The following is a 13,915-nucleotide window of genomic DNA, read 5'->3' as shown; positions in this document are numbered from 1 at the left end:
AACAACACAGTCATCTTTGCACCATTCCTCATGATGAGTCTGCTATGTTTGGTTTTCATATTAGGGATGAATTTGCATTATTTTTCTAATCATGGGGGGAGGTTAGAAAAGGTCAGAAGAGGGTGGATGGGGACAGAAGTACTGTGTGTTCTTGTATTACATAAGTGTCTGTTTGAAGAAGGGATTTCTTGGGCTTTCCCTGAACTCACCTAGTTATAAGTGAGCATGAGATCCTTCTGCTTGCTGTTCATCAGTGCCCTTTGGGGTAGGGACGTTGAACTTTGGGATGGGGGAAGAAGGGTTTGGGTGTTGAAATTAGAACAGGGAGTGAAAAAGCAAAGTGCCTGTAGATCCTGCCTTGGTCACCCCCAGTTCCTCTGTGCTATCAAAATCCCACATTTCTGCATCGGGAGAATCTCTTGGTGCTTCTCAGCAAGCGTATAGCTCCAAGGCTCCTCTAGCCTGGAGACATTGTAGCAGCATCACCATAGCAAGTCTGATGTTGAGCTACAGCTGAGCAGTGCACCTCTGTTGCCGAAGCCTCTAACTGAATGAAACCACCCTAGAAAACAAGTCTTGCTCGAGGGCAACTTGTCACCAGTGGCAATCCAATTTTACTTTAAATAGACTTTTCTGTCAAATGCTTGGCAGCTAAAAATTCTAAATAATCCAATTTTAAAAAATGTTATCCAGGACAAGAAATTCTGACAACATCCTGACACATAGTAGGCACTTTGTAAGTGTGTACTTACTATGCTAAGGTCTCCTATACATATCCTGAGGAATTTGTAGATTACACCATTATTTTTCCTTTACACTTTGGTGAAGGTTGGCCAATGGCCAGATCATTACAAAGACTCTGGAAGCTGGAAAGCCGGAGAATGCAGAACATTTGTGCAGAGCGAGGAGTCTTCTCAGGGATTGTCAAATCCCCTCCTTGGCTTGAATTGCAGGGAACAAGTCCAAAATCCTCGTCTTTTGCCAGAGGGATGAAAGGCATAAGTCAACTGAGCAGCTTGAATGGGCGAGCAATAAGACAATTCATAGAAAAAGGAAATCTTTGCAGAGACCCAAGCAGGTAGAAAAACACAGAGGCTTCTGGACAGCCTGGACAAGCAAAGATGGTGTTCTGAGTAGGGATGGGGCACATTTGGGAGGTAGGACGTCTCCCAGGACTTACATCAGGCAGCCATGCTTATTTGGGAGAACTAATATTTCCCGAACTCCTATGATCTGTGTGCCAATCTGTAGAGAGACAGTGTATGAGACAGAGCCCTTGGCCTCAAGGACTAGAGAAGAGAAGAACCCCTCAAACAGAATAATTTATATTATGGCTCTTTATTGGATTAAATAAGGTGAAATTGGTGTTGTAAAATGTTGGATTTATGTGCTGAATGATACATAGGATTGGTAAACATTCATCCTAGGTCAGATCTATGGGGAGTCTATCTTGTAATCCCGGGGCAGATCATAGCAGAAGAGTTGAGGACGGTGGTCGTGCTCACTGCTGCCTAGAGATGCCGCTCTAGTCCTGGGGAGCAGCCATGGGACTCAGCTTCAGACTGCACAGTGCTAACCTCCAAGGCCTGCCATTCTCCTTGGAGATCGCTCTGCTTCTTAGTGAGTACATATGTATCTTTGGACCACTGAGCATGAATTTAGAACACCTCTCCTGGGATGGAAATTCTGAATTACAGATGAGAGAAAGATCACTTGTTAGGAAAATGTTTCTGTTCCAAAATTGGAGACTGAAGTGGTGTCTAGGTATTAAGCACTGCCAGAACTTCGTTTGAGCACATATATTTGTTAGAAAATTAAGATAGATGTATGAAAATAAGCTCTCGTAAAAGTTGAGTAAACTGCTTCTTGACATCATATATTAACCGAACTGACATTTGATACCATTAGAATTGACATTTCATACCATTATTATAAAAATAGAAGTCTATCTTTCTTCCAAAAGGAAGGGTGGCATAAATAATATTTGCAGTTGATATCCGTTCTTGTCAGGATTGAGGTGAAATTTTGTGGTCTGTTTGTTGGACAAACTGAGAAAGGACAGTAAAAAGCACAGGAACTTAAGTATGGCTTATGAAAACTGTGATAGTCCCTGAAAGCTTTAGGAGTTGTAAAATACATTTTCCTTTCATTTAAGCTAATGATTTAAAGCCTAAGTAAAAAGTCCTCCACAATCAGTTAAGAAGAATACATGTAATCTGGTGCAAGGTATGATGGCAAAGATTCCAGAAGGTCAGGGCGGTTCACTCTATAATGCCCAGGGTTGTTTAGGATGGTGGTAGCATCACCAAAGGTAAGAGTCAAAGGTAAACAATTCCGCAGAAGCCCAGGCACAAACAGTCAAGTAGTGTTCCATTGTAAGCTTTAGGAAGCATTTCCCAAGTGGCCTCATTTTGCTTTCCAGGAAATTTGGCCACCGAGGCAATTATTCTAATGTACAGTGTTTGTTTTCCTATCTAAAATACTCACCAATTACGTGTACTGTAAATGCCCTATTTTTTTCTGCTTAAGAAGACAGAAGACCTTGAGGAATTTTGCTTCTGAGAGAGGATAAAACATTCCTAGATAGGATGTAAGACATTATCTAAGAAGGAAACTGAAAAGTGAAGACAGAATCGGTGCCATGATGGAAAGAGGAAGAACATTACTTTTATACGTGAGAGAATATTACGAAGGCAAGAATGTTGTCGAGAAGTGAAATAAATTTTGATAGGATAAGTAAGTAGTATATAAGCTTTCCTAATTTGAGGACTCTTGGTCTTCACCATGGAAAGAGTTGCTGCCAAGTGTGGCTCTCACATGGTGACCTGTGGGGTGGGCGATCTTTCTGGACTGAGTATCTGAGATGTGCTTGGTATCCTTGGACTCTCTGTACTATTTATAACTGCTGCCCACTCCTCACTCATAAGTGAACAAATGGTGCCAACAGAACTCCAGAATGAGTCATTGTGTTCTGGATTGATATATTTAAGGACACATATAGCATTTTAGCTCTTCTTTAAGTTAAAAGTTGGGTCTTTAGAAAATGACAGCTTAGGAAATTAATGGGTGGTTTCGTAGGTGGACTATGGCTTGATTTTTTTATATACTCATAGATTTATTGATAAGTAGTCTCTTCAACATTCATGGAGCATCTACCTTATACTAGGTGTGAAAAATATAAAATGAAATAAGACATAGTTCTTTTCAAAAAATGGATCTTTGTCTAATGGGGAAGAGAGAAGTCAATACAGTAACACAGAGTGATAAAGGATACAATAGGACTATGACCAGGGAACTATGAGGACATAGAGGAGACATTAATTCAAATTGGGGGCTCAAAGTTTTCCAAAAAAGATGTGTCTTGAGCTGAGTAGATATAATGTGGGGAAGGACACTCTAGACTGAGTGAATACTCTATATAAAGCACAAAATTACTGTATTCCTGGAACCTCAAATATTTTGCCATGGATGGAGCCCTGAGAGTGTTTGGAGACTGGAAGGGAAAGGAGGTTAGCAGATGGATGGGGGCGAATCTCAGAGGGTCTTGGGGGTTAAGCCATAGATTTGAACGTAAACCTAAAAACCTATGGAGAATCATTAAATAATTTTAAGTGGGGGAATAATTTGCATTATGTTTCCATTTCTGAAAAGTCACTCTGGGATGTGTAGAGAATGATTGGGAGTTTGGTCCCATCAGAGCCCAGTAGACGGGAACACTAGAGTCTAAAAAGGGAGTTCTAAGGAGTCTTAGAATAAACACTAGGTCAGTCAGAGGCTTTCTGATCAAGAATGCTATAAAATAAAGTTTGAGACACAGAAAAACACTCTGCTAGACCTAGAAAGCAGAATATAATTGAGTACAACAAATGTACCATGAGAACAAGAATAATTATGGGGGAGATCCTCAGACAAAAAGTAAGAGCAACAATTCACCTATTATTTTAGTCAACGAAACTAGGGGTTCTTTTTCATTCTGCATTCCCTCACTCCTCACACATATACATCAGCAAGTTCTATTAGCTACTCTGCAAAAATATACCTAGAATCTGTCAATTTCTACACATTTTCACTTTTTTTCCCTCAAGTCCCAAACACCATCACCTTGCATTTACACATACAAAGAGTTTCCAATCTTGCCCACCTGCAATCCATTTTCCACATAGGGTTCATTTTATGATATAAATCAGATTCTATCACCTCTATTCTTAAAATCCTCATTGTCATCCCATTCTACTTCAATGCAATCCAAACTGCTTACATAGCTGATGGGACTGTACGTGATTCATTGCCGCATCCTCTTCCAGCCTTCTGCTCAGCCAAACTGATTTCCCTTCAAACAGGTCAAATTCATGACTTAGGCCTTTTAATTTGCTAATCTTTGTGCCTGGAAGTCTGTTCTTGTAGACCTTCCAGTCTATGGGTCTGCTTTTCTCTTGTCAGGTCAGGAGTCAGCTCAGATGTTTCCCCTTAGACGGCCCTTCCTGGTGCAGTTTGAATCCTCCTCCCTCCCTGATATTTTCCATTTCATAACACAGTATGTTTTCTTCAAAGCAGCTTCCGTAGTCTGAATTTTTCTTACCTGTTTCCTTGTTTGCCATCTGTCTTCCTTACTAGACAGAAAGCTCCATGAGAACAGGGGCTTTTCTTGACTGATTGCTGCTCTGTTAAATTACCAATATCTGAAATAGTGACTAGTCCATAGCTAGTAACAATGGAGTTATGAGTGAACAGTTCCCAGTGTCTGGATCTTTCCCTTTCCAATAGCTAGGGCTCCTCCATCTCTTCCCATAGGTTCAGTCCTACCTGAGTCTCTACAACCCAAAAGGGATTTGTGGCCATTAGCTTGGATTTACCTTTACTTCTCATCCAACTGTGACTGTGAGCCCCAGTCCTGACAAGATGCCTTTGCTTTACATTTGAAATCCTGTTCCATTATGTTTCACTGTTCTGGTAACTGGCTCTTTTCCTTTCCTGGGTCTTCCTCAAACGTTAAGTGCATCTTTATAATGCACTGTCTTAGCAAATGAGAGTTATAAGCCATTGAAAAAAGTTACTTTTACAAAATATAGTCTGGTTTCATAGCTTAGCTCCCACTCATAAGTGAGAACATACAATGTTTGGTTTTCTATTCGAGAGTTACTTCACTTAGAATAATGGTCTCCAACTCCATCCAAGTTGCTGTGAATGCCAATAGTCCATTAGTTTTTATGTCTGAGTAATTGTTCCATGGTATGTGTGTGTGTGTGTGTGTGTGTGTGTGTGTGTGTGTGTATATATATATATACCCACACACATTTTCTTTATCCACTTGTTGGTTGATGTGCATTCAGGCTGTTTTTTTTTTTTTTTCTGTTTTTTATTTTGTTATACTTTAAGTTCAGGGTTATATGTGCAGAATATGCAGGTTTGTTACATAGGTATAGATGTGCCATGTTGGTTTCCTGCACCCATCATCTACATTAGGTATTTCTCCTAATGTTACCCCTCCCCTAGCCCTGCACCTCCCAACAGGCCCTGGTGTGATGTTGCCTTCCCTGTGTCCATGTGTTCTCATTGTTCAACTCCCAAGTATGAGTGAGAACGTGCCTGTGTTAGTTTGCTGAGAATGCTTTCCAGCTTCCGCCATGTCCCTGCAAAGGACATGAACTCATCCTTTTTTATGGCTGTATAGTATTCCGTGGTGTATATGTGAATCATTTTCTTTCTTATTTTCTTTTTATTATACTTTAAGTTCTAGGGTACATGTGCACAACGTGCAAGTTTATTACATATGTATACATGTGCCATGTTGGTGTGCTGCACCCATTAACTCGTCATTTACATTAGGTATATCTCCTAATGCTATCCCTCCCACCACCCCTCCCCACAATAGGACCCAGTGTGTGATGATCCCCTTCCTGTGTCCAAGTGATCTCATTGTTCAATTCCCACCTATAAGTGAGAACATGCAGTGTTTGGTTTTCTGTTCTTGCAGTAGTTTGCTGAGAATAATGGTTTCCAGCTGCATCCGTGTCCCTACAAAGGACACGAACTCATCCTTTTTAATGGCTGCATAGTATTCTGTGGTGTATATGTGCCACATTTTCTTAATCCAGTCTGTCACTGATGTACATTTGGGTTGATTCCAAGTCTTTGCTATTGTGAATAGTGCCACAATAAACATACGTGTGCATGTGTCTTTATAGCAGCATGACTTATAATCCTTTGGGTATATCCCCAGTAATGGGATGGCTGGGTCAAATAGTATTTCTAGTTCTAGATCCTTGAGGAATCGCCACACTGTTTTCCACAATGGTTGAACTAGTTTACAGTCCCACTAACAGTGTAAAAGTGTTCCTATTTCTCCACATCATCTCCAGCACGTGTTGTTTCCTGATTTTTTTAATGATTGTCATTCTAACTGATGTGAGATGGTATCTCATTGTGGTTTTAATTTGCATTTCTCTGATGGCCAGTGATGATGAGCATTTTTTCATGTGTCTGTTGGCTGTATGAATGTCTTCTTTTGAGAAGTGTCTGTTCATATCCTCTGCCTACTTTTTGATGGGGTTGCTTGTTTTTCTTCTTGTAAATTTGATTGAGTTCTTTATAGGCTCTAGATATTAGCCCTTTGTCAGATGAATAGATTGCAAAAATTTTCTCCCATTCTGTAGGTTGCCTGTTCACTCTGATGGTAGTTTCTTTTGCTATGCAGAAGCTCTTTAGTTTAATTAGATCCCATTTGTCAAATTTGGCTTTTGTTGCCGTTGATTTTGGTGTTTTAGACATGAAGTCCTTGCCCATGCCTATGTCCTGAATGGTATTACTTAGGTTTTCTTCTAGGGTTTTTATGGTTTTAGATCTAACATGTAAGTCTCTAATCCATCTTGAATTAATTTTCGTGTAAGGAGTAAGGAAAGGATCCAGTTTCAGCTTTCTACTTATGGCTAGCCAATTTTCCCAGCACCATTTTTTAAATAGGGAATCTTTTCCCCATTTCTTGTTTTTGTCAGGTTTGTCAAAGATCAGATGGCTATGGATGTGTGGTATTATTTCTGAGGGCTCTGTTCTGTTCTATTGGTCTATATCTCTGTTTTGGTACCAGTACCATGCTGTTTTGGTTACTGTAGCCTTGTAGTATAGTTTGAAGTCAGGTAGCCTGATGCCTCCAGCTTTGTTCTTTTGACTTAGGATTGTCTTGGCAATGCAGGCTCTTTTTTGGTTCCATATGAACTTTAAAGCAGTTTTTTCCACTTCTGTGAAGAAAGTCATTGGTAGCTTAATGAGGATGGCATTGAATCTATAAATTACTTTGGGCAGTATGGCCATTTTCACAATATTGATTCTTCCTATCCATGAGCATGGAATGTTCTTCCATTTGTTTGTGTCCTCTTTTATTTCACTGAGCAGTGGTTTGTAGTTCTCCTTGAAGAGGTCCTTTACATCCCTTGTAAGTTGGATTCCTAGATATTTTACTCTCTTTGAAGCTATTGTGAATGGGAGTTCATTCATGGTTTGGCTCTCTGTTTTTCTGTTACTGGTGTATAAGAATGCTTGTGATTTTTGCACATTGATATTTTATCCTGAGACTTTGCTGAATTTGCTTATCAGCTTAAGGAGATTTTGGGCTGAGATGATGGGGTTTTCTAAATATACAATCATGTCATCTGCAAACAGGGACAATTTGACTTCTACTTTTCCTAACTGAATACCCTTCATTTCTTTCTCTTGCCTGATTGCCCTAGCCAGAACTTCCAACACTATGTTGAATAGGAGTGGTGAGAGAGGGCATCCCTGTCTTGTGCCAGTTTTCAAAGGGGATGCTTCCAGTTTTTGCCCATTCAGTATGATATTGGCTGTGGGTTTGTCATAAATAGCTCTTATTATTTTGAGATACGTTCCATCAATACTGAATTTATTGAGAGTTTTTAGCATGAAGGGCTGTTGAATTTTGTCCAAGGCCTTTTCTGCATCTATTGAGATAATCAATGTGGTTTTTGTCTTTGGTTCTGTTTGTATGCTGGATTATGTTTATTGATTTGCGTATGTTGAACCAATCTTGCATCCCAGGGATGAAGCCCACTTGATCATGGTGGATAATCTTTTTGATGTGCTGCTGGATTCGGTTTGCCAGTATTCTATTGAGGATTTTTGCATTGATGTTCATCAGGGATATTGGTCTAAAATTCTCTTTTTTTGTTGTATCTCTGTCAGGCTTTGGTATCAGAATGATGTTGGCCTCATAAAATGAGTTAGGGAGGATTCCCTCTTTTTCTATTAATTGGAATAGTTTCAGAAGGAATGGTACCAACTGCTCCTTGTACCTCTGGTAGATTTCGTCTGTGAATCCATCTGGTCCTGAACTTTTTTGGTTGGTAGGCTATTAATTATTGCCTCAATTTCAGAGCCTGCTATTGGTCTATTCAGGGATTCAACTTCTTCCTGGTTTAGTCTTGTGAGAGTGTAAGTGTCCAGGAAATTATCCATTTCTTCTAGGTTTTCTAGTTTATTTGTGTAGAGGTGTTTATAGTATTCTCTGATGGTAGTTTGTATTTCTGTGGGGTCGGTGGTGATATCCCCTTTATCATTTTTTATTGCATCTATTTGATTCTTCTCTCTTTTCTTTGTTAGTCTTGCTAGTGGTCTATCAATTTTGTTGATCTTTTCAAAAAACCAGCTCCTGGATTCATTGATTTTTTGAAGGGTTTTTTGTGTCTCTATCTTCTTCAGTTCTGCTCTGATCTTAGTTATTTCTTGCCTCTGCTAGCTTTTGACTGTATTTGCTCTTGCTTCTCTAGTTCTTTTAATTGTGATGTTAGGGTGTCAATTTTAGATCTTTCCTGCTTTCTCTTGTGGGCATTTAGTGCTATAAATTTCCCTCTACACACTGCTTTAAATGTGTCCCAGAGATTCTGGTATGTTGTATCTTTGTTCTCATTGGTTTCAAAGAACATCAGATAGGGTCGTTTGTGTCTGCAGAGCTTTCTGCTGCTTTTTTTGTTTGTTTGTTTAGCTATGCCCTGTCCCCAGAGGAGTAATCTATAGAGGCAGACCACCCTCCTTGAGCTGTGGTGGGCTCCACCCAATTCCAACTTCCCAGTGGCTTTGTTTACCTACTTAAGCCTCAGTAATGGTGGGTGCCCCTCCCCCAGCCTCGCTGCCGCCTTGCAGTTAGATCTCAGACAGCTGTGCTAGCAATGAGGGAGGCTCACTGGGTGTGGGACCCTCTGGACCAGGTGTGGGATATAATCTCCTGGTGTGCCGTTTGCTAAGACCCTTGGTAAAGCACAGTATTAGGGTAGGAGTTACCCGATTTTCCAGGTGTTGTGTGTCTCAATTTCCTTTGGCTAGGAAAAGGAATTCCCTTCCCCCTTGCACTTCCCAGGTGAGGCGATGCCTCGCCCTGCTTCAACTCTTGCTGGTCGGGCTGTACCTGTGGACCAGCACCAACTGTCTGACACGCCCCAGTGAGATGAACCCAGTACCTCAGTTGAAATTGCAGAAATCACCCATCTTCTGTGTTGCTCATGCTGGGAGCTGGAGGCTGGAGCTGTTCCTATTCAGCCATCTTGGGCACACCCCCTGCCACATTTTCTTTATGTAGTCTATCATTGATGAGCATTTGAGTTGGTTCCAAGTCTTTGCTATTGTAAATAGTGCTGCAATACAATTGTCACATTTCTTCCACAATGGTTGAACTAATTTTCACTCCTACCAACAGTGTAAAAGTGTTCCTATTTCTCCACATCCTCTCCAGCATCTGTCGTTTCCTGACTTTTTAATGATGACCATTGTAGTTGGTGTGAGATGGTACCTCATTGTGGTTTTGATCTGCATTTCTCTAATGACCAGTGATGATGAGCTTTTTACCGTATGTGTGTTGGCCATATACATGTCTTCTTTTGAGAAGTGTCTGTTCATATCCTTCACCCGCTTTTTGATGAGGTGGTTTGTTTTTTTCTTGTAAACTTGTTTAAGTTCCTTGTAGATTCTGGATGTTAGCCCTTTTCACATGGATAAATAGCAAAAATTTCCTCCCATTCTGTAAGTTGCTTGGTCACTCTGATGATATTTTCTTTTGCTGTGTAGAAACTCTTTAGTTTATTTGGATTTCATTTGTCAATTTTGGCTTTTGTTTCTGTTGCTTTTGGTGTTTTAATCATGAAGTCTTTGCCCATGCCTACATCCTGAATCATATTGCCTAGGTTTTCTTCTAGAGTTTTTATGGTTTTAGGTCTTATGTTTAAGTCTTCAATCCATCTTGAGTTAATTTTTGTATAAGGTGTAAGGAAGGGGTCCAGTTTTAGTTTTCTGCACAGGGATAGCCAGTTCTCCCAACACTGTTTATTAAATAAGGAATCATTTCCTCATTTCTTGTTTTTGTCAGGTTTGTCAAAGATTAGATGGTTATAGATGTGTGGTGTTATTTCTGAGGCCTCTGTTCTGTTCCATTGGTCTATATATCTGTTTTTGTACCATTACCCTGCTGTTTTGGTTACTGTAGCCTTATAGTATAGTTTGAAGTCACGTAGTGAGATGACTCCAGCCTTGTTCTTTTTGCTTAGGATTTTCTTGGTTATACAGGCTCTTTTTTGATTCCATATGAAATGTAAGTAGTTTTTTTCTAGTTCTGAGAAGAAAGTCTATGGCAGATTGATGGGGATAGCATTCAATCTATAAATTACTTTGGAAGTATGGCGATTTTCATGATATTGATTCTTCCTATCCATGAGCATAGAATGTTTTTCTATTTATTTGTGTCCTCTCTGATTTCCTTGAGCAGGGGTTTGTAGTTCTCCCTGAAGAGGTTCTTCACATCCCTTGTAAATTGTATTCCTAGGTATTTTATTCTCTTTGTAGCAATTGTTAATGGGAGTTCACTCATTATTTGGCTCTTTCTTTGTCTGTTATTTGTGTATAGGAATGCTTGTGATTTTTGCACATTGATTTTGTATCCTGAGACTTTGCTGACGTTGCTTATCAGCTTAAGGAGATTTTGGGCTGCGACGATGGAGTTTTCTAAATAGACAATCATGTCATCTGTGAACAGAGACAATTTGACTTCCTCTCTTCCTGTTAGAATATCCTTTATTTCTGTCTCTTGCCTGATTTTCCTGGCCAGGTTTTCAAAGGGCATGTTTCCAGCTTTTGCCCATTGAGTACGATATTGGCTGTGGGTTTGTCATAAATAGCTCTTATTATTTTGAGATACTCAATACCTAGTTTATTGAGAGTTTTTATCATGAAGGGGTGTTGAATTTTATTGAAGGCCTTTTCTACATCTGTTGTGATAATCATGTGGTTTTTGTCATTGGTTCTGTTTATGTAATGGATTACCTTTATTGATTTGTGTATGTTGAACCAGCCTTGCATCCCAGGGATGAAGCTGACTTGATTGTGGTGGATAAGCTAATGCTGAAAGATTTCATCTCCACCATGCCTGCCTTACAAGAGCTCCTGAAGGAAGTACTAAGTATGGAAAGGAAAAATCTGTACCAGCCACTGCAGAAACACACCAAATTATAAATACCATCAACACTATGAGGAAACTGCATTAACTAATGGGCAAAATATCCAGCTAGTATCATAATGACAGGATAAAATTCACACCTAACAGTATTAACCTTAAGTGTAAATGGGTTAAATGTCCCAATTAAAAGGCACAGACTGGCAAATTGGATAAAGAGTCAAGATCCATTGGTGTGCTGTATTCAGGAGACCCATCTCACATGCCAAGACACATGTAGGCTTGAAATAAAGTGACAGAGGAATATTTACCAAGCAAATGGAAAGCAAAAAACAAAAAAACAAAACAACAACAACAACAAAAAACCCAGCAGGGGTTGCAATCCTAGTCTCTGATAAAACAGACTTTAGACCAACAAAGATAAAAAAAAAAGACAAGGGCATTACATAATGGTAAAGGGATCAATGCAACAAGAAGAGCTAACTACCCTAAATATATATGCCTCCTATACAAGAGCACCCAGATTCAGAAAGTAAGTTCTTAGACTCCCACACAATAATAGTGGGAGACTTTAACACCCCACTACCAATATTAGATCAATAAGACAGAAAATTAACAAGAGTATTCAGGACTTGAACTCAGTTCTGGACCAAGCAGACCTAACAGACATCTACAGAACTCTTCACCTCAAATCAACACAATGTACATTCTTCTCAGCACCGCATTGCACTTACTCTAAAATTGACCACATAATTGGAAGTAAAGCACTCCTCAGCAAATGCAGAAGAATGGAAATCATAACAGTCTCTCAGACCACACTGCAATCAAATTAGAACTCAGGTTTAAGAAACTCACTCAAAACTGCACAATTGCATGGAAATGGAACAACCTGCTTCTGAATAACTGCTGGATAAATAATGAAATTAAGGCACAAATAAATAAGTTGTTTGAAACCAATGAGAACAAAGACACAACATACCAGAATCTCTGGGACACAGCTAAAGCAGTGTTTAGAGGGAAATTTATAGCACTAACTGCCCAGAAGAGAAAGCAGGAAAGATCTACATTTGACACCTTAACATCACAATTAAAATAACTAGACAAGCAAGAACAAACAAATTCAAAAGCTAGCAGAAAACAAGAAATAACTAAGATCAGAGCAGAACTGAAGGAGATAGAGACAAAAAACCTTTCAAAAAATCAATGAATCTAGGCTGGTTTTATGTTTTTTCAATTATGAATTGTGCTATAATAAACATGCAGGTGCAAGTGTGTTTTTCATGTAATGACTCCTTTTCCTCTGCGTAGATACTTACTAGTGGGATTGCTGGATCAAATGGTAGCTCTACTTTTAGTTTTTTAAGGAGTCTTCATAATGTTTTCCGTGGTGACTCTACACGTTTACATTCCCACCAACTGTGCAAAAGTGTCCCCTTTGATCACATCCATGTCAACATATGTTATGTTTCAATTTTTTAATTTTTGCCATTCTTACATTTCTCTAATGACCAGTGGTGATGAGCAATGTAGGCATATATGCTGTGATGTAGGCATTTAATGCTGTGAACTTTCCTCTTAGCCTCACTTTGCCATATCTTAGAGATTTTGATAGGTTGTTTCACTGTTACTGTTCAGTTCAAAGAATTTTTAAAATTTCCATCTTGATTTCATTATTGACCTGAAGATCATTCAGGAGAAGATTATTTCTGCATATTTGAGTTTTGAGAGTTCCTTTCGGAGTTAGTTTTCAGTTTTATTACACTGTGGTCTGAGAGAGTATTTGATATAATTTCAATTTTCTTAAGTTTATTGAGACTTGCTTTGTGACCTGTCATATGGTCTATCTTGGAGAATGTTCCATTTGCTGATGAAAATAATGTGTATTTTGCAGTTATTGGGTAGAATTTTCTGTAAATATCTGTTCATTTGTTGTTCTACAGTATAGTTTAAATCCATTGTTTCTTTGTTGACTTTTTGTGTTGATAACCTGTCTAGTGCTGTCAGTGGAGTATTGAAGTCCCCCACTATTATTGTTTTGCTGTCTGTCTCATTTGTAAGTTGTACTAGTAATTGTTTTATAAATTTGGGAGCTCCTGTGTTAGGCGTATACATATTTAGAATTGTGATATTTTCCTGGTGGACTAATCCTTTTATCATTATATAATGTCTCTCCTTGCTTTTTAAAACTGTTGTTGCTTTAAAGCCTCATTGGTCTGATATAAGAATAACTACTCCAATAGCTATTTGGTTTCCATTAGCTTGGAAGATCTTTTTCCACCCCTTTACCTTAAGTTTATATGAGTCCTTATGTGTTGGGTGGGTCGCTTGAAGATATTATCAGATACTTGGTTGGTGGATTTTTATTCATTCAGTCATTCTGTATCTTTTAAGTGGATCATTTAGGACATTTACATTCAATGTCAGTATTGAGATGTGAGGTACTGTTCTATTCATTGTGCTAGTTGTTGC

The sequence above is a fragment of the Theropithecus gelada genome, chromosome 17 (assembly GCF_003255815.1).
Source record: "Theropithecus gelada isolate Dixy chromosome 17, Tgel_1.0, whole genome shotgun sequence".
In the NCBI taxonomy this organism is placed as follows: Eukaryota; Metazoa; Chordata; class Mammalia; order Primates; family Cercopithecidae; genus Theropithecus; species Theropithecus gelada.
Note: the sequence above shows the minus strand (reverse complement) of the source record.